Source organism: Pongo pygmaeus, chromosome 1 (assembly GCF_028885625.2).
Source record: "Pongo pygmaeus isolate AG05252 chromosome 1, NHGRI_mPonPyg2-v2.0_pri, whole genome shotgun sequence".
Classification (NCBI taxonomy): Eukaryota; Metazoa; Chordata; class Mammalia; order Primates; family Hominidae; genus Pongo; species Pongo pygmaeus.
This window is the reverse complement of record NC_072373.2, coordinates 210,767,339-210,792,694: the sequence shown is the minus strand read 5'-3', so window position 1 is coordinate 210,792,694 and position 25,356 is coordinate 210,767,339. Positions and strand designations below refer to the sequence as shown.

Here is a 25,356-nt window from a genome sequence, read left to right as displayed (position 1 = left end):
AAAAAAATGCCACAAACTGGGTAACTTATAAACAACAAAAATTTATTTCTCAGAGTTCCAGAGGCCGAGAATTTCAAGATTAAGGCTCTGGCAGGTTCAGTGTTTGGTGAAAGCCTGGTCTTTGTTTCTAAGATGGCACCTTTTTGATGTGTCCTCGAAGGGACAGATGCTGTGTCCTCACATGGCAGAAGGGACAGAAAGGCAAAAAGGGCTGAATACTGAATCCTCTTATATAAGGATCTTAATCGCATTCATGAGGGAGAAACACTCATGACCTAATGAAACCCTAAAGGCCCCACCTCTTAATACTATGGCATTGGGGATTAAGTTGCAACATGAATGTTGAAGAGGACACAAATATTTAAACTGCAGCAGTGTTCTTGGCACTTTTGTCACAAATCAATTGATCATAAATGAATGGACTTATTTCTAGGCTCTCTTTTCTGTTCCGTTGATGCATGTGTCTGTTTTTTATGCCAATGCCATGCTGTTTCAATTACTATAGCTTTGTAGTATATTTTAAAGTCTGGTGGTATGATGACTCCAGTTTTGTTCTTTTTGCTCAAGAGTACTTGGGTATTTGGGGTCTCTTGTGGTTCCATAGGAATTTTAGGGTCTCTTTTGTTTTATTTCTGTGAAAAATGCCACTGGAGTTTTCATAGGGATTGCATTGAATCTGTAGATCACTTTGGGTAGTATGAACATTTTAACAATATTAATTCTTTCAATCCTTGAACATAGGATATTTTTTCATTTACTTGTGTCTTCTTCAATTTCTTTCATCAACGTTTTATAGTTTTTAGTGCACTGGAATTTCACTTCCTTGGTTAAATTTATTCCCAAGTATTTTATTTTGCAATAGCTATTTGAAAAGGGGATTATTTTCTGGATTTTCATATTTAGGGTAGTTTATTATTAATGTATGGAAATGGTACTTTTTGTATGTTGAATTTATTTATTTATTCTTCAACCTCTGGAAGCACAGAACATTTATGTTGATTTTACATCCTGCAATTTTACTGAATTCCTTTATTAGTTATAACAGGTTTTTTAGTGGAGTCTTTAGAGTGTTTTATATATAAGATTATGTTATCTACAAACAGAGACAATTTAACTTCTTTTCCAATTTGACCACCTTTTATTTTCTTCTCTTGCCTAATTGTTCTGGCTAGAACTTCCAGTGGCAAGAGTGAGCACCTTGTCTTGTTCCTGATCTTAGGGGGAAAGTTTGCAACTTTTCACTGTTGAGTATGATGCCAGCTGTGGGTTTGTCACATATGACCTTTATTGTGCTGAAGTACATTCCCTGTATAGCGAATTTGTGGAAAGTATTTTCATGAAAGGTTGTTAAATTTTGTCAAATGCTCTTTCTGTATTTCCTGTGATGATCATATGGGTTTTCTCCTTCATTTTGTTTATGTGTGGTGTATCAAATTTATAGATTTGTGTATGTTAAAGTATCATTGTATCCCTGGTGTAAATCCCACTTGATCGTGGTAAACAATCTCTTTAATGTGCTACTGAATTTGGTTTAGTAGTATTTTTCAATGATTTTTGCTTCTATGCTCATCAGGGGTATTGGTATATAATTTCCTTTGCTTGTAGTGTCTTCGTCTGGCTTTGCTACTATGGTAATGATGGCCTCATAAAATGAATTTGGAAGTGTTTCCTCTTCTTCAGGTTTTTAAGTGTTTGATGAAACTCAACAGTAAAGCCATCATGTCCAGGACTTTTCTTTGTTTGGATATTTTTTCATTACTGATTCAATCTCCTTATCCATTATTGGTCTGTTCAGATTTTCTATTTATTTGTGATTCAGTCTTGGTAGGTTGTATGTGTCTAGGAATTATCCACTTCTAAATGATCCAATTTGTGGACATCTAATTATTCACAGTAGTATCTTATGATCTTTTGTATTTCTATGTTATCAGTTGTAATGTCTCCTTTTTCATATTTGATTTTATTTATTTGAGTTTTCTCTTTTTCTTAGTCTAGATAAAGGTTTGTGTATTTTATCTATCTCTTCAAAACACTAACTTAGTTTTGTTGATCTTTTCTACTGTTTTTCTGGTTTCTATTTTACTTATTTCTGCTCTGGTCTTTATTATTTTCTTTCTCCTCTTAACTTTGAGATTAGTTTGTTTTGTTTTCTAGTTCCTTGAATTATAATGTTAGGTTGTTTAAGGTCTTCATTTTTCTATGTAGGTATTTATTGTTATAAACTTCCTTCTTAGAACTGCGTTTGCTGTATATTGTAAGTTTTGGTGTGTTGTGTTTCCATTGTTGTTTGTCTAAAGTTATTTTTATGTTTCCCTTTTAATTTATTGACCCACTGATTGTTCAGGAGCATATTGTTTAATTTCCATGTATTTGTGAATTTTCCAAAATTTATTGTTATTGATTTCCTTTCATACCATTGTGGTTGGAAGATACTTGATATGATTTAAACCTTTTTAAATTTCTCCCTTCAGATCTATTAATATTTTCTTTATGTACTCCAGTGTTCTGATGTTAAGTGCATATATACTTATAATCATACCCTCTTGATTAGTTGACTCCCCATAAACTTAACTACTAATAGCCTATTATTGACTGGAAGCCTTACTCCTTCATTGTAAGAATAAGGTACATAATACTTATAACATGCAAAATATGTGTGAATCAACTGTTTATGTTATCAGTAAGGTTTCCAGTCAATAATAGGCTATTAGTAGTTAAGTTTTGGGGGAGTCAAAATTATACGCGGATTTTCAACTGCATGGGGAGGTGGGAGTGTTTGTCCCCCTAACCCCTGTGTAGCTCATGAGTCAAATATATAGGTTTTTGCTTTGTAGTTACCATGAGGTTTACAAGAAACATTTTATGGTTATAACATGTTTTAAGTTGATAACTTAACTTTGATTACATTAAAATAAGGTCTGCACTTTTATTCGCCCTTTCTACCACTTAAAATTTTTGGTGTCACAAATTTAAAAAAATTTTTATATTGTGTGTCCCTTAGAAATTATTGTAGCCATTATTATTTTTAATAGTTTTATCTTTTAACCTTCATACTAAAGACATAAATGATTTATACACCACCAGTATAGTATTAGAGTATTTTGAATTTTACTGTGTTGATTAGCATCCTTTTCTTTCAGCTTAAAGAGCTTCTTTTAGCATTTCCTGTAAAACAAATCAGGTGATGATGAACTCCCTCAGCTTTCATTTATCTGGAAAGCCTTTCTCTTTTTCATTTATGAAGAATAGCTTTGCCGGGTATGATTTTTTTTAATGGAGTCTCATTCTTGCCAAGGATGGAGTACAGTGGTGTGAACTCGGCTCACTGCAAACTCTGCCTCCTGGGTTCAAGTGATTCTCGCACCTCAGCCTCCCGAGTAGCTGGGATTACAGGCGTGAGCCACCACACCCAGCTAATTTTTGTATTTTTAGTAGAGATGTGGTTTCATCATGTTTGCCAGGCTGGTCTTGAACTCCTGACTTCAAGTGATCCACTCACCTTGGTCTCCCAAAGTGCTGGGATTACTGATGTAAACCACCATACCTGGCCTGGATATTATATTTTTGATTGACAGATTTTTTTTTCCTTTAGCAACTTTGAATATATCATCCCACTCTCTTTTGGCCTGTAAGGTTTCTGCTGAGAAGTTTGCTGCCAGCCTTATTAGAACTCTGTTATATATAATTTGCTTCTTTCCTCTTGCTGTTTTCAGGATCTTTTCTTTGTCTTTGACTTTTGACAGTTTGATTTTATGTCTTGATGTAGTTATGTTTGGATTGAATCTGATTGGAGACTTTTGACCTTTCTATACCTGGATATTTATATCTTTTTAAAAATTTGGAAAGTTTTCTGCTATTATTTGTTGATATACACTTTGTATCCCTTTGTGTTTCTCTTCTCTAACTGAAACATTTGCTTTTTTGATACTGCCCATAAGTCCTATAAACTTTATTCATTTCTTTTTATTCCTTTTTCTCTTCTAACTGCATTTCCAAATAATCTGACTTCAAGTTTACAGATTTTTTTTCTGCTTGTGTCTACTGTTGATACTGTGTATTACATTTTTCATTTCATTCATTGTGTTTTTTAGTTCCAGAATTTCTGTTTGCTTTTTTGCTTTTATTACGATTTTTTAAATTGACATATAATAATTGTATTTATTTGTGGGGCTCAGTGTGGTATTTTGATATAGGTATATAATATGTGTAATGATCAAACCAGGAGAATGGGCATATCCATCACCTCAAACATTTATCAGTTATTTGTATTGAGAACATTTAAAATCCACTCTTCTAGCTATTTGAAAATACACAATAATTTGTTGTTATTTATAGTCACAATATAGTGCTATAGAACACTGGGACCTATTCTTCCTACATGGCTGTACTTTTGTATCCATTAACCAACCCTTGAGAGTGTCCTCTCTTCCCTTCCCTTCTCTGCCTCTAGTACCACCATTCTACTCTCCATGTCAGTGAGATCAACTTTTTAAGTTTCCATGTTAGTGAAAACATACAGTATTTGCCTTTCTGTGCCTGAATTTTTCATTTAACATAATGTCCTCCAGGCTCATCCATATTGTTGTGAATTATAGAATTTCATTCTTTTAATGGATAAACAGCATTCCATTATGTATATATGCCACATTTTCTTCATTCATGTGTTTATAGACACTTAGGTTGATTTCATATCTTAGCTATTGTGAATAGTACTGCAATAAACATGGGAGCACAGATATGTCTTTGTTACACTGATTTCCTTTCCTTTGGATGTATATACACAGTAGTGGGATTGCTAGACCATTGGTAGTTTTAGTTTTTTGAAAAACTTCCATATTATTTTCCACAATGGCTGTACTAATTTACATTCCTATCAACAATGTATGTTTCCCTTTCTCTACTTCCTTACCAGCATTTGTTATATTCTTGTCTTTTTGGTAATAGTCATTTTAACTGGGGTGAAATAATATCTCATTGTGGTTTTGATTTGCATTTCCCTGATGATTAGTGATATTGAGCATTTTTTCACAGACTTGGGCATCTGCATGTCTTCTTTAGAGAGATGTCTATTCAGTCATTTGCCCATTTTTAAATTGGATTATTTGAGTTGTTTCAGTTCCTTGTATATTCTAGTATTAATCCCTTGTCAGATGAGTAGTTTGCAAATATTTTCTCCCATTCTTCAGGTTGTCTCTTCATTCTGTTTGTTTCCTTTGCTATATAGAAGACTTTTAGTTTAATGTAATACCATTTGTCTATTTTTGTTTTTGTGCTTGTGCTCTGAGGTGTTCTCCATAATACCTTTATCCAGATCAGTGTCCTAAACTGTTCCCCCTATTATGTTTTTTTTCTTGTACTTCCATCATTTGGAGTCTTATGTTTAAATCTTTAATCCATTTAGAGTTTGTTTATTTATTCCTTTATTTATTTATTTGACTAAGTCTCACTCTGTTGCCCAGGCTGTAGTACAGTGGCATGATCTCAGCTCACTGCAGCCTCGACCTCCCAGACTCAAGTGATCCTCCCACCTCAGCCCCCCAAGTAGCTGGGACTACAGACATGCACCACCATGCCCAGCTAATTTTTGTATTTTTTGTAAAGGTGGAGTTTTGCCATGTTGTCCATGGTTTGTCTCAAGCTCCTGGACTCTAGAGATCTTTCTGCCTTGGCCTCCCAAAGTGCTAGGTTTATAGGTGTGAGCCACCACGCTCAGTCTAGAGTGTATTTTTTCATACAGTGAGAGATAGTGGTCTAGTTTTGTTTTTTTGTTTGTTTTTTTTTTTTTGCCTGCATATGGATATTCAGTTTTCCCAGCACACTTTATTGGAGAGACTGTCACTTCCTCCATGAATGGTCTTCGTGGCTATGTTGAAAATGAATAGGCTGTAAATACATGGATTTATTTCTGGGTTTTCTATTCTGTTTCAATGTTCTATATGTCTGTTTTCATGCCAATACTGTCCTGTTTTATTTTTAAATTTATTTTTATTTTTGGCAGAGATGGCATCTCTCTTTGTTGCCCAGGCTGATCTTGAACTCCTGGCCATAAGAAATCCTCCTATCTCAGCCTTTCAAAGTGCTGGAATTACAGGCATGAACTGCTGTACCTAGCCACCACACTGTTTTGGTTAATATAGGCTTGTAGTATATTTTGACATTTGGTGATGTGATGCCTCTAGCCTTGTTCTTTTAGCTGAGGATTGATGTGACTATTCAGGGTCTTTTGTGGTTCCATAAAATCTTTAGTATTTTTTTTCTATTTCTGTGAAGAATGCAATTGGCATTTTGATAGGCATTTTATTGAATCTGTAGATCATTTTTGGTAGTGTGGTCATTTTTGCAGTATCAATTCTTCCAATCCATGAACACTGGATGTCGATGTCTTTTTTTGTGTTTGTGTGTCCTCTTCAATTTATTTAATCAATGTCTTACAGTTTTCCTTGGAGACATCTTTCACCCCTTGTTTAAATTTATTCCTGGGTTTTTTTTAAAGCCATTATAAATGGAATTGCTTTCTTGATGTTTTCCCACTAGTTAGTTGTTAGTACATAGAAATAATACTAATTTTTGCATTTGATTTTGTAACCTGTGACTTTACTGACTTGTTTGTCAGGTCTAAGGCTCTTTTCTGTGGGGCTTTTAGGTTTTTCTATATATAAGATTATGTCCCTGTAATTCCAGCACTGTGGGAGGCCAAGGCGGGTGGATCACGAGGTCAGGAGATCAAGACTATCCTGGCCAACATGGTGAAACCCCATCTCTACTAAAAATACAAAAAAATTAGCCAGGTGTGGTGGCATGTGCCAGTAGTCCCAGCTACTCAGGAGGCTGAGGCGGGAGAATCGCTTGAACCTGGGCAGCAGAGGTTGCAGTGAGCTGAGATAGTGCCAATGCACTCCAGCCTGGGTGACACAGTAAGACTCCATCTCAAAAAAAAAAAAAAAAGATTGTGTCATTTGCAAACAGGGAAAATTTGACTTCCTCCTTTCCAATTCTTTTATTTCATTTTTTTGCATAGTTTCTCTGGCTAGGACTTCCAGTACTATGTTGAATAAAAGTGGTAAAAATGGGCATTCTTTTCTTCCAGACCTTAAAGCAATAAGTGGCAACTTTTCACTGTTCAGTATGCTGTGGGATTGCAATATATGTATTTTATTGTGCTGATATACATTCCTTTCATATACCTAACTAGTTGGGAGTTTTTTTTTTTTAATCATGGAGAGATGTTGAATTTTATCAAATGGTTTTTCTGCTTCTATTGAAATGGTCATATGGTTTTTGTCATTTGTTCTGTTGATATGTTGTACATTTATTGATTTGTATATGTTGAACCATTATTGCATTCCTGGAATAAATCTCACTTGACCACAGTGAAAGATCTTTGTAATGTGCTGCTGAATTAAGTTTGCTAGTATTTTTTTGAAGGTAGAAGAAATATTTAATAATGTTAGTTTTGCTGATCAACATTAGGGAAAGAATAACTTTCTCTATTCATGTAAAATACCTTTACAAGAATAAAGAAGCTAAATGTAAAGCTCCAACCATGAAAATATAATTATAGACACTCATGTAATTGATAGTTTAGTACATCTGGAAAGTTTGAAGGAGAAAGTCTTTCTAAGTAGGATATATGTGATTTTTAACAATTGGAACAATAAACAGATGTGATAGAAAAAGTTTTAAAAATCTACACCACAAGAAACATCATTAAAAGAAAAAAATAAAGCAAGTATGATATAGAAGGCATTGATATTTTTGGCACATAAAAGTTATTGATTTGAATGTCTTCAGAATTCTTGAGGGGAGGGGAGGAAGGTTAATGCAATTTGCAATAAATGCTAAGACCTGAGTAAATAAACCAGAAGATAATAAGAAAATAAAATTTACAAACATAAAATAACATTTTGCCAATTATAAAAATAATGCAAATTAAACAAACACTAGGGTACATATCATACGTATTAATAAAACAAAAGTTGAATGGTAATTTATTTGCTAGTGATGGTGTATCAAAAATGTTGTCACCTGCCGGGCGCGGCGGCTCATGCCTTTAATCCCAGCACTTTGGGAGGCCGAGGCGGGCAGATCACGAGGTCAGGAGATCGAGACCATCCCGGCTAACACAGTGAAACCCCGTCTCAACTAAAAATACAAAAAATTAGCCGGGTGCAGTGGCGGGTGCCTGTAGTCCCAGCTACTCGGGAGGCTGAGGCAGGAGAATGGCGTGAACCTGGGAGGTGGAGCTGGCAGTGAGCCGAGATAGTGCCACTGCACTCCAGCCTGGGCGAAAGAGCCAGACACCATCTCAAAAAAAAAAAAAAAAAAAATGTTGCCACCTAAATTGCATATAGCATTTTATTTTATTTATTGTTTTATTTCAATAGGTTTTTGGGGAACAGGTGGTGTTTGGTTACATGGATAAATTCTTTGGTGGTGAATTCTGAGATTTTGGTGTATCCATCACCCGAGCAGTGTGCACTATACTCAATAAGCAGTCTTTTATTCCTAAGCCCCCTCCTACTCTTCACCCTGAGTCCTTAAAGTCCATTATGTCATTCTTATGCCTTTGCGTCCTCATAGCTTAGCTCTCACTTATAAATGAGAACATATGATGTTTGGTTTTCCATTCCTGAGTTACTTCACTTAGAATAATGATCTCCAACTCCATCTAGGTTGCGTAAATGCCATTATTTCATTCTTTTTTACAGATGAGTAGTGTTCCATGGTGTGTATATATATATATATTTATATTTATAATAATTAAAATATAATATATTTATATTTAATATATTTATATTATATATGTATATTTACCACATTTTCTTTATCTACTCATTGATTGGCATTTGGGTTGGTCCCACATTTTTGCAATTGTGAATTGTGCTGCTATATACATACATGTGCAAGTGTCTTTTTCATATAGACTTCTTTTCCTCTGGGTAGATACCCAGTAGTGGCATTGCTGGATCAAATAATAGATCTACTTTTAGTTCTTTAAGGAATATTCATACTGTTTTTCATAATGGTTGGACTAGTTTACATTCCCACCAGCAGTGTAAAATTGTTCCCTTTTCACCACATCTATGTCAACATATATTTTTTTTATTTTTAAATTACAGCCATTCTTGTAGGAGTAAGGTGGTATTGCACTGTGGTTTTGATTTGCATTTCCCTGATAATAGTGATGTTGAGCATTTTTTTCATATGTTTGTTGACCATTTGCCTATCTTTTTTGAGAATTGTCTATTCATGTCCTTAACTCATTTTTTGATGGGATTTTTTTTTTCTTGCTGATTTGTTTGAGTTCCTTGTAGATTCTGGATATTAGTCCTTTGTCAGATGCATAGCTTGGGAAGATTTTCTCCCACTTTGTGGCTTGTCTGTTTACTCTGCTGATTATTTCTTTTGCTGTGCAGAAGCTTCTTAGTTTAATGAAATCCCATCTATTTATCTTTGTTTTTGTTGTATTATCTTTAGGGTTCTTGGTCATGAATTCTTTGCCTAAGCCGATGTCTAGAAGGGTATTTCTGATGTTATCTTCTAGAATTTTAGTGGTTTCATGTCTAGATTTAAGTCTTTGATCCTTTTTTTTTTTTTTTTTTTTGAGACTGGGTCTCTGTCACCCAGACTGGAGTGAAGTGGCGTGATCTTGGCTCACTGCAACCTCTGCCTCTGGGTTCAAGCAATTCTCCCACCTCAGTGCCCTGAGTAGCTGGGACCACAGGCATGCACCTCCACGCCTGGCTAATTTTTGTATTTTTTGGTACAGATGGGGTTTTGCCATGTTGGTTGGTCTTGAGCTCTTGACCTCAAGTGATCTGCCCACCTTGGCCTTCCAAAGTGCTGGGATTACAGGCATGAGCCACCACGCCCAGCCTTTTGATCCACCTTGAGTTCACTTTTGTATAAAGTGAGAAATGAAGATCCAGTTTCGTTCTTCTACTGGTGGCTTGCCAGTTATCCCAGAACAATTTGTTGGATAGGGTATCCTTTCCTTACTTTACGTTTCTGTTTGCTTTATCTAAGATCAGTTGGCTGTAAGTTGGCTTTATTTCTGCATTCTTTATTCTGTTCCATTTGTCTGAGTGCTTATTTCTACACCGGTACCATGCTGTTTTGGTGAGTATAGTCCTATAGTATAGTTTGAAGCTGGGTAATGTGATGCCTCCAGATTTGTTCTTTTTGCTTAGTCTTACTTTGGCTGTGTGGGCTTTTTTTTTTTTTTTTTTTTCGGTTCCGTATGAATTTGAGGATTGTTTCTTCTAGTTCTGTGAAAAATCATGATGGTATTTTGAAGGGAATTGCATTGAATTTGTAGATTGCTTTTGGCTGTGTGGTCCTTTTCACAATACTGATTCTACCCATCCATGAGCATGGGATGTGTTTCCATTTGTTTGTGTCATCTATGATACTTTCAGCAGTTTTTTGTAGTTTTGCTTGTAGAAGTCTTTCACCTCCTTGGTTAGATATATTCTTAAGTATTTTATGTGTGTGTGTGTGTGTGTGTGCAGCTATTGTAAAAGGGATTGAGTTCTTTACTTGATTCTCAGCTTAGTCACTATTGGTGTCTAACAGTGATCCTGATATGTGTACATTGATTTTGTATCCTGAAACTTTACTGAATTCCTTTATCAAATCTAGGAGCTTTTTGGATGGATCTTTAGGGTTTTCTAGATGTTCAATCATATCATCAGTGAACAGTGACAGTTTGACTTCCTTTTTACCAATTTGGATGCCCTTTATTTTTTCTCCTGTCTGATTGCTCTGGCTAGTACTTCCAGAACTATGTTGACTAGAAGTGGTGAAAGTGGGCATCCTTGTCTTGTTCCAGTTCTCAGGGGAAATGCTTTCAACTTTTCCTTGTTCAGTATAATGTTGGCTGTGGGCTTGTCATAGATGGCTTTTATTATCTTAAGGTATGTCCCTTCTATGCTGATTTTTCTGAAGGTTTTAATCTTTATGATTCTTGATTTTGTCAAATGAGTTTTCTGCATCTGTTGAGATGATCATGTGATTTTTGGTTTTGATTCTGTTTATGTGGTGTGTCACATCTATTGACTTGTGTGTATTAAACCATCCCTGCATCACTGGTATGAAATCCACTTGGTCATGGTGGATTATCTTTTTGATGTGCTGTTGGATTCAGTTAGCTAGTATTTTGTTGAGGATTTTTGCATCTATGTTCATCAGGGATATTGGTTGTAGTTTTTATTATTGTTGTTTTTATGTCTTTTCCTGGTTTTGTTATTAGGGTGATACTGGCTGCATAGAATGATTTATGGAGGATTCTCTCTTTCTCCATTATTTGGAATAGTTTCAATTCCAAAAGATAAATACCAATTCTTATTTGAATGTCTGATAGAATTCAGCTGTGAATCTATCTGGTCCTGGACCTTTTTTTGTTGACATTTTATTTTATTTAAAAAATTTTTTATTTCCACAGGTTATTGGGTAACAGGTGGTGTTTAGTTACATGAGTAAGTTCCTTTTATTTTTGAGATGGAGTCTCACTCTGTCACCCAGGCTGGAGTGCAGTAGCTCAATCTCGGCTCACTGCAAGCTCCACCTCCCATGTTCATGCCATTCTCCTGCCTTAGCCTCCCGATTAGCTGGGACTACAGGCACCCACCACCATGCCCAGCTAATTTTTTGTATTTTTAGTAGAGATGCGGTTTCATCATGTTAACCAGGATGGTCTTGATTCCCTGACCTTGTGATCCACCCACCTTGGCCTCTCAAAGTGCTGGGATTACAGGCATGAGTCACCACACCTGGCTATGAGTAAGTTCTTTAGTGGTGATTTGTGAGATTTTGGTGCACCCATCACCTGAGTAGTATACACTGTACCTAGTTTGTAGTCTTTTATCCCCCACCCCTTCTCACTCCTTTCCCCTGAGTCCCCAAAGTCCACTGTGTCATTCTTATGCATTTGCATCCTCATAGCTTAGCTCCCACTTATGAGTAAGGACATAAAATGTTTGGTTTTCCATTCCTGAGTTACTTCACTCAGAATAATAATCTCCAATCTCATCCAGGTTGCTGTGAATGCTAATAACTCATTCCTTTTTATAGTTCAGTAGTATTCCATCATATATATACATACCAGTTTTTTTATACACTCATTGCTTGATGGGCATTTGGGTTGGTTGCACATTTTTGCAATTGGGAATTGTGCTGTTATAAACATGAGTGTGCAAGTATGTTTTTTGTATAATGACTTCTTTTCCTCTAGGTAGATATCCAGTAGTTGGATTGCTAGATCAAATGGTAGTTCTACTTTTAGTTCTTTAAAGAATCTTTACATTGTTTTCCATAGTGGTTGTACTAGTTTACATTTCCACCAGTGGTGTAGAAGTGTTCCCTGTTCACCATATCCATGCCACCATCTATTATTTTTTGATGTTTGGATTATGGCCATTCTTTCAGGAGTAAGGTGGTATCACACTCTGGTTTTGATTTGCATTTCTCTGATCATTGGTGATGTTGAGCATTTTTTCATATGTTTGTTGGCCATTTGTATATCGTCTTTTGAGAATTGTCTATTCATGTCCTTAGCCCACTTTTTGATGAGGTTGTTTTTTTCTTGCTAATTTGTTTGGGTTCATTGTAGATTCTAGATATTAGTCCTTTGTCAGATGTATAGATTGTGAAGATTTTCTCCCACTTTGTGGGTTATCTGTTTACTCTGCTGACTGCTCCTTTTGCTGTGCAAAATCTCTTTAGTTTAATGAAGTCCCATCTATTTATGTTTGTTTTTATTGAATTTGCTTTTGGGTACTTGGTCATGAAATCCTTGCTTAAGCTAATGTCTAGAAGAGTTCTTCCAATGTTATCTTCTAGAATTTTTATAGTTTCAGGTCTTAGATGTAAGTCCTTGATCTATCTTGAGTTGATTTTTTTATAAGGTGACTGATGAAGATCCAGATTTATTCTCCTGCATGTGGCTTGCCAATTATCCCAGCACCATTCATTGAATAGGGTGTCCTTTCCCCATTTTATGTATTTGTTTGCTTTATCAAAGATCAGTTGACTGTAGGTGTTTGGCTTTATTTCTGGGTTTTGAAAAAATCACCATTTTTATCTCGCTGCTTGTTATTGGTCTGTTCAGGGTTTCTATTTCTTCCTGGTTTAATCTAGGGGGTTGTATATGTCCAGAAATTTTTCTGTCTCCTCTCAGTTTTCTAGTTTGTGCACATAAAGGTATTCATAGTAGCCTTGAATGATCTTTTGTATGTCTATGGTATTGGTTATAATATCTCCCATTTTGTTTCTAATTGAGCTTATTTGGATCTTCTCTCTTCTTTTTTTGGTGAATCTTGCTAATGGCCTACCAATATTGTTCATCTTTTCAAAGAACAAGGTTTTGTTTTATTTATCTTTTGTATATTTTGTTTCAATTTTATTTAATTCTGCTCTGTTCTTTGTTATTTCTTTTCTTCCACTGGGTTTGGGTTGGTTTGTTCTTGTTTCTCTATTTCCTTGAGATGTGACCTTAGGTCTATTTGTGCCCCTTCAGACTTTTTGATGTAGGCATTTAATGCTATGAACTTTCATCTTAACACTGCTTTTGCTGTATCCCAGAGTTTTTGATAGATTATGTTACTATCATTCAGTTCAAGGAATTTTTAAATTTTTATCTTGATTTCATTGTTGACCCACTGATCATTCAGGAGCAGATTATTTAATTTTCATATATTTGCATGGTTTTGAGGGTTTCTTTTGGAATTGATTTCCAATTTTATTCCACTGTGGTCTGAGAGTACTTGATATAATTTTGACTTTCTTAAATTTGTTAAGACTTGTTTTGTGGCCTATCATATGGTCTATCTTGAAGAATGTTCCATATGCTGATGAATATAATGTATATTCCTCAGCTGTTGGGTAGAATGTTCTGTAAATACCTGTTTGGTCCATTTGTTCTAAGGTATAGTTTAAGTTCATTGTTTCTTTGTTGACTTTCTGTCTTGATGACCTGTCTAGTGCTGTCAATGGAGTATTGAAGTCCCCCACTATTATTGTGTTGCTGTCTATCTCATTCCTTAGGTCTAGTAGTAATTGTTTCATAAATTTGTGAGCTCCAGTGTCAGATGGATACATATTTAGGATTGTGATATTTTCCTGTTGGATTAGTCCTTTTATCATTATATAATGTCCCTCTTTTTCCTTTAAACTATTGTTGCTTTAAAGCCTGTTTTCTCTGTGTTAGGTTTGAAGTGCAGGCTTTATGTCCAGCATAAGACCTATAGAGGCAGGAAACCAGCTTCACGTCAGTGCCCACCCCTGCTTACAGGCTGGGGCCATCTGTAGGCCTGGGCAGGAGGGGTTTGGGGAGACATGGCCTGCTGTCTGGGAAAATGTTGATAACATGTTCCCAGGATGAGGCAGTTCTGACCCTTGTTGTGGTGGAATGTGGTGTTCCTTGTACTTTCTCCCAGCAAAATATGATAAGAGGCAGGCTGTTTCTCATGGCCTGAATCCCTGTGGAATATTTCACTTTGAGCAAGGTCTGTGAAATGGTGAGGGACTTACAAAATGGTGCAGATTGGACTTTCTTGCCTTCTACTTTAATATAAAAGGAAGAGGGGCGTTGTTGATTATCTGGCTGTTTCCTGTTGAATTAGGGGCAGTGTAACCAGGGTTTGGGTTTTGAAGTAGTGGGTGTTCAACTTTAGAGTTGTTTTCCTGGAAGCACTGATACTGGACTTAGTGGAGGAGAAAGATGATATCAATGTGTTTCTGGATGACTGCCTGGACAACAGAGTTCAGCTTTTGGGAGATTGACTGGGCTATGAAGGTGAGTATATATGGGCCAATTATTAGCTAAGAGGAGGAAGATTAAGGGCCCTGAGAAAGGGGTAACCTGTTATCCCAGTTTTGAGTGCAGCAGAGATGTTTAGTCTGAAACAAGAAAGGTTCCCTCGTACCTCTCACAGGGTGTGCGATGGGGTTGCGGCTGTTTCTTCAGTGCCGTGCTGCTCAAACCTCTAGGGGAGCACACAGATGGGCAGGCTGTGGGGCTCCAACCCCACGACAGTGTCTAGGGATGAGTGTTTACAGCTGAGGCCCCAGTGGGAGTGTGTTACAGTGTGCTCTTTTAGTTTAGCCATTTATAGGTGACTTGTGTTAACCAGCTCAATTAGACCCTCTACCTTGTCACAAGGACAGAGGGCTTTCTGTATCTTGTGATCCTTGGGTCACACATGGGCTTGGAAAATGAATGCAAGGTTTCATGAGTGGAAGTAGCTCTCAGCAGATGTGGGAGCCAGAAGGGAGATGGTTTTCCCCTGGTTCAGGCTGCTTGGCACCCTGGGCTCTCCTCTGACTGCCCCCACCAAACTCCACGTCGTTCTGCTGTTTTGGTGGCCTTCCAGCATGCTATTGCCTGTTGGTGCATTCCTCTCGACATCCAGCCACCCGTGTGTTCCTCCGCTGATATGTTCCTCCATTGATATGCTCCTCTCAAGGTCTAGCTGCCTGTGTGTTCTTCCACTGATCTGCTCGTCTTGACGTCCAGCCACTGTGTGTCTGCCTGCTAGTGTTTCGGGTTTTTATAGGCACAGGATGGGGGCATGGCAGGCCAGGGTGGTCTTGGGAAATACAACATTTGGGCAACAAGTGCCTGTCCTCACCTAGGTTTATGGGGGTGGAGCCCTACCAGGGACCATGCCTTCCTCTACCCAGCACTTCCATTCCCCCTTTCCATATCATTTAAAGGGACCACACTCTTCCCTTCCCAGCACTTATGTATCAGTCCTGCTAACAGGGGAATAATGTGTATAGTTAGTCTGGTGTGTGTGGAGGAGGAGGAAATAGAGATTAGGAAAGGAACCTGAATAGTTTGGTTGTTAGGCAAAATGTTAATGTCTGGAGATTGAAACACGGGGTGTATGTTCCTGACCAACTTGCCGGCAGGCAAAGATAAGAGTTTGTGCTACACAGAAAGAAAACAATAGGGGTGGGCAGACAAAAGTTGTAGGTTATTGTGGCAAGCCATGAGAAGGTGGGGGTTCTTTATCCTGGATAAAGTTTTTGTTCCAACTTTTTGTTTTTCCAAGTTGAATAGTTGTAGAAGGGGGCCAGCCCCTCCACACCTGCAGATATTTCTCATCAGGTGGGATGAGAGACTGAGAAAAGAAATAAGACACAGAGACAAAGTATAGAGAGAGAAGAGTGGACCCAGGGGAGCAGTGCTCAGCATACGAAGGACCAGCACCAGCACTGGTCTCTGAGTTCCCTCAGTATTTATTGATCACTATCTCTACTATCTCGGTGAGGGGGATGTGGCAGGACTATAGGGTAATGGTGGGGAGAGGGTCAGCAGGTAAACATGTGAGCAAAGGTCTCTGTGTCATAAGTAAGTTTAAGGAAAGGAGCTGTGCCTTGATGTGCAAGTAGGCCAGATTTATGTTTGACTTTACACAAGCATCTCAGTGCGGTAAAGAGCAGTATTGCCACCAGAATGTCTCACCTCCAGCCATAAGGCAGTTTTCTCCTATCTCAGTAAATAGAATGTGTGATCGAGTTTTACACTGAGACATTCCATTCCCAGGGATGAGCAGGAGACAGATGCTTTCCTCTTATCTCAATTGCAAAGAGGCCTTCCTCTTTCACTAATCCTCCTCAGCACAGGCCCTTTATGGGTGCCAGGCTGGGGGACAGTCAGGTCTTTCCCTTCCCATGAGGCCATAGCTCAGGCTGTCTCTGTGGGGAGAAACTTTGGACAATACCCAGGCTTTCTTGGGCAGAGGTCCCTGTGGGCTTCTGCAGTGCACTGTGTCCCTGGGTACTCGAGACTAGAGAATGATGATGACTTTTACCAAGCATACTGCCTGCAAACACATTTTTAACAAAGCACATCCTGCACAACCCTAAATCCATTAAACCTTGAGTCAACACAGCACATGTTTCTGTGAGCACAGGGTTGGGGCTAAAGTTACAGATTAACAGCATCTCAAGGCAGAATAATTTTTCTTAGTACAAAACAAAATGGAGTTTCTTATGTCTTCTTTCTACATAGACACAGTAACAGTCTGATCTATCTTTCTTTCCCTGACAGTTGTTAGTAAGGATAGCCCCTGTGAAGGCTTGATAGGGAATATTGGTCAGAGAGGAGATGAAGGCTGTTTGGTTTTGGAGAGAGAGAGAGAGAGAGAGAAATGGGTTTTTGTAATTAATAGCCATTGTGGTTCTGATAGGGCTGAAGGATATAGGTTGCAGTCGAGAGAATGGATTGGCCGACTAGGTGAGATGTAGGTTTATTTTGGACCATGTTTATGTGGTTAGATTAACAGGAAGGGCTGTGAACTGCTGGATTTGTGTGGACAAACAAATCTAACAGTTGGAAGAAAGAGGGGAGTGTGACTGATTTAAGAGGTAATGTATGAAGTTGACAAAGGGGGCCCTACTGCCAGAGGCTGGGGGCAGGGACTTAGAGTATCTCACAAAGAAGACAAAAGGAGATTTAAGTGGGAGTGAAATTTTGGAAGATAGCCTGCAGCCATAGCTCCTGGATTAGTGTAGGAAATAGGAGTGGTCTATCCAGGGACATGGGAAAGGAATACCAGGAAAGATCTGAAACAATGTACCAGATAAAAGATTTGAAATTGGAGGAAGAAAGCATTATGGACCGGGGCCTTCTGGATTGGCAACTTCTGGAATTTTTGTTAAGTGCAGCCAAGTTAGTCCTGTAAGGAAGGAAGAATTTTGGGGGGGGGATGGTGGGGAGGGAATTTCTAGTTGTAAATTTGGTGCTCTTTTTAGTTTGGAATGGTGTATCCCGTGTGGAAAGGATGTTAGCTTTCCCAGTGTGGGAGTAATTAGAATAACCTGGTGAGCACCCATCCACTTAGGTTGGAGAGTGGAGGAGGAGAAGTCTGTGATCCAGATCCAGTCCACTGGTTGTAGGGACAGGGAGGAGTGTTTTGATGATGGACTTTTAGGTTGGGGCAAGTAAGTGTTTTTGTACTGTCTTATTAGATGTTGAGTGAGGTGTCATGCAGGCCAACTATCCGGTATAGAAGGGGCAGGAGAAACAGGGAGATTCTGGGGGATAAAGGGGCATTGTACATGAGTTTAAATGGGCTTAGGCTGAGGGGTTTTTAGGGCATGGCTCATAAACCCATGAGGGCCAATGGGAGAAGTGAAGTTCAGGCCATCTTAACCTCTAGGGACTGTTTGGTTACTTGTTGTTTTAAAAGGGCATTGGCCTGCTTAATTTTACCTGAAGATTGGTGGTGATAAGGAATATGGAATGCCCATTTAATGTTTAGAGTCTTTGCTAGCTGTTGGTTAACCTGTGAAACAAATGCTCACCTGTTGTCTGACTGGATAGAAGAGGGGAGTCCAAATGGGAGGATAATGCGGGTAATACAGAGAATAGAAGTGACGGTGTGTGTTTTTTTTTTTTGGTGGTGGTAGGAAAAGTTTCTATCCATCCAGAGAATGTATCTATTATTTTCAGAAGGTACTGGACTTCTTTTACAGGGGGTCATGTGGGTGAAGTTGATTTGCCAGTCAGTCTTGCCCTGGCAGGTGTCTTCAGGCCTGGTGTGTGGGGAAAGGAGGTGGTTTGATAACTCCCTGAGGGGAAGTTTGAGTGCAAAGGGAACATGCCTTAGTAATATCTTTGAGATTGGCAGTCATGGTGGGAGAGTGTGTATAAGAGTCAGCATAGGGGACAGTAACCAGTATGAAAATGGTTGTGTACATATGAAAGTACAGAAGGTTCCTGGGACTTGGGCAAGACAATTTTATTACTGAGGTAAAACCATCTTCTTTCCTGAACAGCATCAGCCTGGACGAGTGAGATTTGTTCTTTCTGGGTATATACAGGATGTATGTTGGGAAAAATGGGCAGTACTGATGGGGTTTTAAGGGGTGCCTGCCAGGCTGCCGAATTTGCTAAGAAGTTTTCCTTGATTATGGCATTTGTAGCCTTTTGGTGTTCCTTGCAATAGATAATGGCGGCCTTTAGTGGTGGTTCAGCCACCTCCAGCAGTTTGTGTATGAGTTTGCCATTTCCTATGGGGATTCCTTTTGTAGTTAGAAAACTCCTTTTCTGCCAGATTAAGACGTGAGAGTGTAGGATATGGTATGCATATTTGGAATTGGTGTAAATTGGTTAACGCTTTCCTTTTTCCTTTTGCTAGGATGGGCAACTAGCTCCTCTTGTTGACAGGTAGTTCTGCCTGTTGAGAGGTAGTATGGGGCTGGAGAGCATTGGATTCTAGGAGTCTGTTTTTGGCAATGGTGACATAGCCAGCTGCTGGACATGGCTCCCTAAAAGAGCTTCCATTAATGCAGGTGTCTACAGGGAGGAGGGTGGCAAGGTTAAGAGCTTTAATCCCTGGAAGGTGACTAGAGGTTTACCTATGAATAAGACATATACCTGCTATAAGCAAGATGGCAGGAGGGATAGAAGGGATTGATGGCTTATGAGGTCCTCTAGGTTATGGGAAGATGCAATTGTAATGTGTTGGTTAGAGAGTGAGTTTCTGTGCCTCTGGGGCCAGCAATGTGGCCACTCCCAATATTTTTAGGCAGAGTTGCCAGCCTTGGATGACAGAGTCCAGTTGTTTTGAGAGGTATGCAATAGTTTGTGGGGTGTTGCTGTATGTTTGGCAGAGTAGTCCAAGAGCAAGGCCTTGGTTAGAATGTACATACAGAGTAAAGGGCTTGGATGGGTTGGGCAGTCTCAGTGCTAGGGTCATTAAAAGGGCATTTTTTTTTAAAGTTTTTAAAGTGGTAGTTGATGGGGCAAGCTGAGTTCAGGGGTTCTAGGATGGGCCTTGTGAGATACTTCTGGCGTGAATTCATGTAGAGCAGCTTGGCCAGCAAGCTAAAGTTGGGAATTCACAGTCGGAAGTATCCCACAAGGCCCAAGAAGGAGAGGAAGCCCTTCTTTATGCAGGGAAGGGACATGTCCCTAATTAGCTCCTTTTGTTGGGTTGGGATGGCCGAAGAATTAGGGGTTAGAACAGTCCCAAGGTAAGTGACCTGGGTTTGGGCTACCTGAGCCTTTGTGGGTGAGACCTGATATCCTCAACTATGGAGGAAGTTTAAAAGCTGAGTGGTGTGTTGGATGGACAGGTTAAAGGAGGGGCTACAGAGAAGGAGGTTATTGATGTATTGGAGGAGGGTGTTAGGAGCAAGGGGAAGTTCAGCTAGGTCCTTGTTGAAAGCCTGTTCAAATAGGAGGGGGCTATTCCAGAATCCCTGTGGAAGTCCATATTAGTTGGGTGGATGTGTAAGTATCAGGATCTGACCAAGTGAAAGTAAAAAGACTTTGGGAAGCCAGATCCAAGGGAATAGTAAAAAAGGCATTCTTTGGATCCAATACAGAGAAGTGTGTGGTAGATAGGGGAATATGGGAGAGTAGAGTATGTGGGTTGGGGACCACTGGATGGATTGGAACCACTGCCTGGTTATTAACTCAGAGATCCTGGACCAAGCGGTAAGACCCATCTGGTTTTTTTGACAGCCAGGATAGGAGTGTTGTGGGGAGATTTGACAGGCTTGAGAACTTGAGCTTGTAAAAGTTTACAGATAGTAGGTTTGAGGCCCCTGAGGCTGGCTGGGTTAAGGGGATATTGAGACTGATGAAGGGAAATGGAGGGGTTTTGGAGAGTTATTTTGACTGGGATGTGATGTTTGGCTATTGCGGGTTTAGAAACGTCCCAAACTTCAGGATCAACAGAAAGTAACAAGGTGGATAGTGAGGAGCGGCTGGAGCAGCAAGCATTCTGAGGGCATCCCCTGAGAAGGCAGGCCATGGTCACCTGGTGACTGGGAAGATCTCTCACCCAGCACTGAGATTTTCTGGTGAACTGGCAGAAATAGGAATCTGGAAAGGAGGAAAAAGGAGAGTCACCCACTAATTGGAGACAGGTGTTGGATATGATGAGAATGAGGGAAGGGGGCTGGGAACAGGGAGTCCACTCAGGATCTGGAAACAGGCCTGGTTCTAGTTTTTGCTGCTTGCTGCTTTCCAGATTGCAAGAGAAGATTACCCGTTTAGAACCCAATCCCCATTCCAGGTTTTGGCACCCAAAATGTTAGATTTTGAAGCAAAGGCAAGGGTTAAAGAAAGACACAGAAAGAGAGGGAGAGAGGGCAGCTTAACAGCAAATCCAGGCTTTATGTCCAGCATGAGACCTATAGAGATGGGAGACCAACTTAATGCCAGTTCCCACCACTACTTACAGGCTGGGGCAATTGATAGGCCTGGGTGGGAGGGGAGTTGCGGGGCATGGCCTGCTGCCTGGGAAAATGTTGATAACATGTTCCCAGGATGAGAGTTTTGGCCCTTTTCTGGCAGAATGTGGTGTTCCTTGCATTTTCTCCCAGCAGAATATAAGAGACAGGCTGTTTCTCACAGCCTGAACCTCTTTGGAATGTTTCACTTTGACCAAAGTCTGCAAAATAGTGGGCATCTTACAAAATGGTGCAGTTTGGACTAACAATCTGATATAAGAATAGCTACTCCTGCTTGCTTTTGGTGTCCATTTTCATGGAAAATCTTTTTCCACCCCCATATCTTAAGTTTAAGTGAGTTCCTTACGTGTTAGATGAGTTTCTTGAAGACAGCAGGTACTTGGTTGGTGAATTCTTACCTATTCTACCATTCTGTATCTTTTAAGTAGAGCATATAGGTCATTTAAACATTCAATGTGAGTATTGAATTGTGAGGTATTATCCAGTTTGTTGTGCTAGTTGTTGCCTGAACACCTTGTTTTTATTTTGTTTTTTTATTTCATTGTGTTACTGTTTTATAGGTCCTGTGGGATTTATGCTTTAAGAAGGTTCTATTTTGGTGTATTTCAAGGTTTTGTTTGAAGATTTGGAACTCCTCTTTAGTAGCTCTTGTAGTGCTGGCTTGGTAGTGGCAAATTCTCTCAGCATTTGTTTGTCTGAAAAGGACTTTATCTTTCTTTCATTTCTGAAGCTTAGTTTTGCTGGATACAAGATTCTTGGTTGATAATTGTTTTGTTTAAAGAGACTATTGATACAACCCCAATCCCTTCTAGCTTGTAGGGTTTCTGCTGAGAAATCTGCTGTTAATCTGATAGGTTTTCCTTTATAGGTTACCTGATACCTTTGCTTTACAGCTCTTAAGATTATTTCCATTGTCTTGACTTTAGATAATGTGATAATTATGTGTCTAGGTGATGATCTTTTTGTGATGAATTTCCTGGGTGTTCTTTGAGCTTTTTGTATTTGGATGTCCAGATCTCTAGCAAGGCCAGAAAAATTTTCCTCAATTGTTTCCTCAAATAAGTTTTCCAAACTTTTAGATTTCTTCTTTGGGAACACCAATTATTCATTCTTAGATTTGGTCATTTAACATAATTTCAAACTTTTTGGAGGCTTTTTTCATTTTTTAAAAATTCTTTTTTCTTTTCTCTTTGTCAGATTGGGTTAATTAGAAAGCCTTGTTTTCAAGCTCTGAAAGTATTTCTTCTATTTGTTTTCTTCCATTGTTGAAACTTTTGAAGTGTATTTTGCATTTCTGTAAGTGTGTCTTTTATTTCCTGAAGTTGCAATTTTTAAATTTATGCTTTCTATTTCTCTAGAGACTTCTTTGTCCATATCCTGTATTATTTTTAAAATTTCTTTCTTTTTTTTGTTTGAGACAGAGTTTGCTCTTGTTGCCCAGGCTAGAGTGCAATGGCATGATCTCGACTCACTGCAACTTCTGCCTCCTGGGTTCAAGTGATTTTCCTGCCTCAGCCTCTGGAGTAGCTGGGATTATAGGCCTGTGCCACCACACCTGGATAATTTTGTATTTTTAGTAGAGTCAGGGTTTCTCCATGTTGGTCAGGCTGGTCTCAAACTCCCGAACTCAGCTGACCTGCCTACCTCAGCCTCCCAAACTGCTGGGATTACAGGCATGAGCCACGGCACCTGGCCTTTTAAAAATTTATTTAAATTGGTTTTCACCTTTCTCTGGTGCCTCCTTGAGTAGCTGAATAATTGACCTTCTGAATTCTTTCTCTGGCAATTCAGAGATTTCTTCTTGGTTTGGATTTATTGGTGGTGAGCTAGTGTGATCTTATGGGGGTGTTAAAGAACCTTGCTCTGTCATATTACCAGAATTGTTTTTCTGGTTCCTTCTTATTTGAGTAGACTATGTCAGAGGAAAGATCTGGGGTTCAAGGGTTGCTGTTCAGATTCTTTTGTTCCATGGGGTGATCCCTTGATGTGGTGCTCTCCCACTTCCTTTAGGGATGGGGCTTCCTGACAGCTGGACTGCAGTGATCATTATTGTTCTTCTGGGTCTAGCCATCCAGCAGAGCTACTGGGCTCTGGGCTGGTACTGGGGAATGCCTTCAAAGAGTCCTGTGATGTGATCGGTCTTCAGGTCTCTCAGCCATGGATACCAGCACCTGCTTCAGTAGAGGTAGCAGGGAAGTGAAGAGGACTCTGTGAGGGTCCTTGGTTGTAGTTTTATTTGGTGTGCTGGTTTTCTTGAATGCTGGTTGTGCTAGCAGTGAAATTGTCACATGGACAGACTCAGAACCTCTAGTTGGCCAGGATGTTACAGGCAGTGGAATTAGCTGTTGTTTTCTCCTTTCTTGGAGCAGGGTTGTTCTGTTATGAATTGCTATAATGGCTTGCATTGGCTGGCCTCCAGCTAGGGGCTGGTGCTTTCAAGAGACCATCAGCTGTGGTAGTATGGGGGAATACAAGTTTGCCCTAAGGTTGCCTAAGTAAGTATTCAGGTTTTTCAGGCAATGGGCGGGATCATAGAGCTCCCAAGAGATTATGTTTTTTGTATTTGGCTACCAGGGCTGGTAGAGATGGACCATCAGGTGGGAGCAGGGTTAGGTATGTCTGAGCTCAGATTCTCCTTGGGTGGGGCTTGCTGCAGTGGCTGTGGGGGATACGGATGTGGTTCTCAGGCCAATGGCATTAGGTTCCCGGGGGGATTATGGCTGCTTTTGCTGTGTCATACAGGTCACCAGGGAAGTAGGGGAAAGCTGGCAGTGACAGGCTTCACCCAGTTCCCATGCAGCCAGCAAGACTAGTCTCATTCCCACTGTGCTCCACCACCAGCACTGTGTTCATATCCAGGCAGCTCATGAGCAGGGCTGAGATTTTGCCCCAGGCTACAAGACTCCCTGCTGAGAAAGCAAGCAGGGCTTTTAGGCCCTGCCCCTCCCTGCCTGTGGTGGATTCTATGGTCATATCTGCACATCCTGTTCCCTGCCTCACTCCCCCCCAAAAAAAAATCTGCCCAGGAAAGTTCACAGCCAGTGAAAATTATTACAAGATTTAACTGGAAGTTTCCTTCTCCCTGTGATCTTTCCCCAATTACTCTAGCAGCGCTCCCCAAGGACCCCTGTGAGACAAAGTCAGAAATGGCTTTCCTGGGGACAAGGAATGCCCACAGGACTCTTCCTGCTGCTTCTTCTACTTTATATTTTGCTCAGCTCTCTCAATTCATTTCAGCTCTAGGTAAGGTTAGATCCTTCTGTAATCCCAGCACTTTGAGAGGCCAAGGCAGGAGGATTGCTTGAGTCCAGGAGTTTGAGATAACAACATAACAAGACCCCATCTCTACAAGAAATAAATTAACTGGGCATGGTGGTAAATGCCTGTAGTCCCTGATACTCAGGAGACTGAGACACAAGGATCACTTGTGCCCAGGAGTTTGAAGTTGCAGTAGACTATGATTGGACACTGCACTCTGGTATGGGTGACAGATTGAGACCTTGTCTCAAAAAAAGAAAAAAAGGATAAGTAATAATAGTGGGCAACTAAGTGGCCTAGACTGTAGAAGTTTTGGCAGTAACAGCAGTCCTGTAGTTGTTGATGTCCTCAGCATCAAGGGCTTTTGGAGTCCTCCTATTCTCATTTTCCCCACAATACCAACAGCTGAGGGTATTCCTCTTGGCATCAGATCTGACATTGTCTACACTCAGCTGCGGTGGTGTGGGTTCCAGGTGTAGGTGCTTGGAGATGCTGTGGGACTGGGTTCCTAGCTCAGTTAGGGTCTTGTGAACCTATTGTGGCACCTGAGTCTCGAGTTACAGGTTCACTGTCTGTGGATGTAGGTTGTCCATCGAGCAAGAATCTGTGACTGAGGCATTCCTTAGCATCTTGTGACTGGAGGCCTGAGTCATAGCTGTGATTTTGCTCCAGAGGAGAGGGCTTCTCTGAGAAATTCCTCAATGAAATTGTTTATCTTATCATGAGGGTCAATTATGGCCAAATCATGGATATTAATGTCTTTTGGAGGGCAGTATCTCTGATTCTGGCCTCTGAGCCGTAGAAGGTGTCAACAAACTTGTTTCCTCAGTGTTTCTTCAAGCTTCCAAGAGCAATGTTGTATCTGGCCCAGTAATGTTCATAGAG

The 25,356-nt window shown here is 39.7% G+C and overlaps 2 protein-coding genes across 5 annotated transcripts in view; both read left to right on the top strand.

Annotated features, from left to right (window-relative positions):
- The first annotated feature begins 14,718 nt into the window (after positions 1–14,718).
- The window catches only part of PLA2G2F (phospholipase A2 group IIF), a 137,059-nt gene continuing 126,421 nt past the window's right edge, over positions 14,719–25,356 (top strand). For both annotated transcript variants that reach the window (XM_054503245.1, XM_054503273.1), the window contains exon 1: positions 14,719–14,794. The gene's annotated coding sequence lies outside the window, so the exon portion shown is untranslated. The remainder of the gene's footprint in view (positions 14,795–25,356) is intronic.
- PLA2G5 (phospholipase A2 group V) overlaps positions 14,720–25,356 on the top strand; it is a 71,747-nt gene continuing 61,110 nt past the window's right edge. For 2 of the 3 annotated variants that reach the window (XR_008504878.1, XM_063658919.1), the window contains exon 1: positions 14,720–14,794. The gene's annotated coding sequence lies outside the window, so the exon portion shown is untranslated. The remainder of the gene's footprint in view (positions 14,795–25,356) is intronic. The other variant, XM_054503303.1, reaches the window with a different exon arrangement.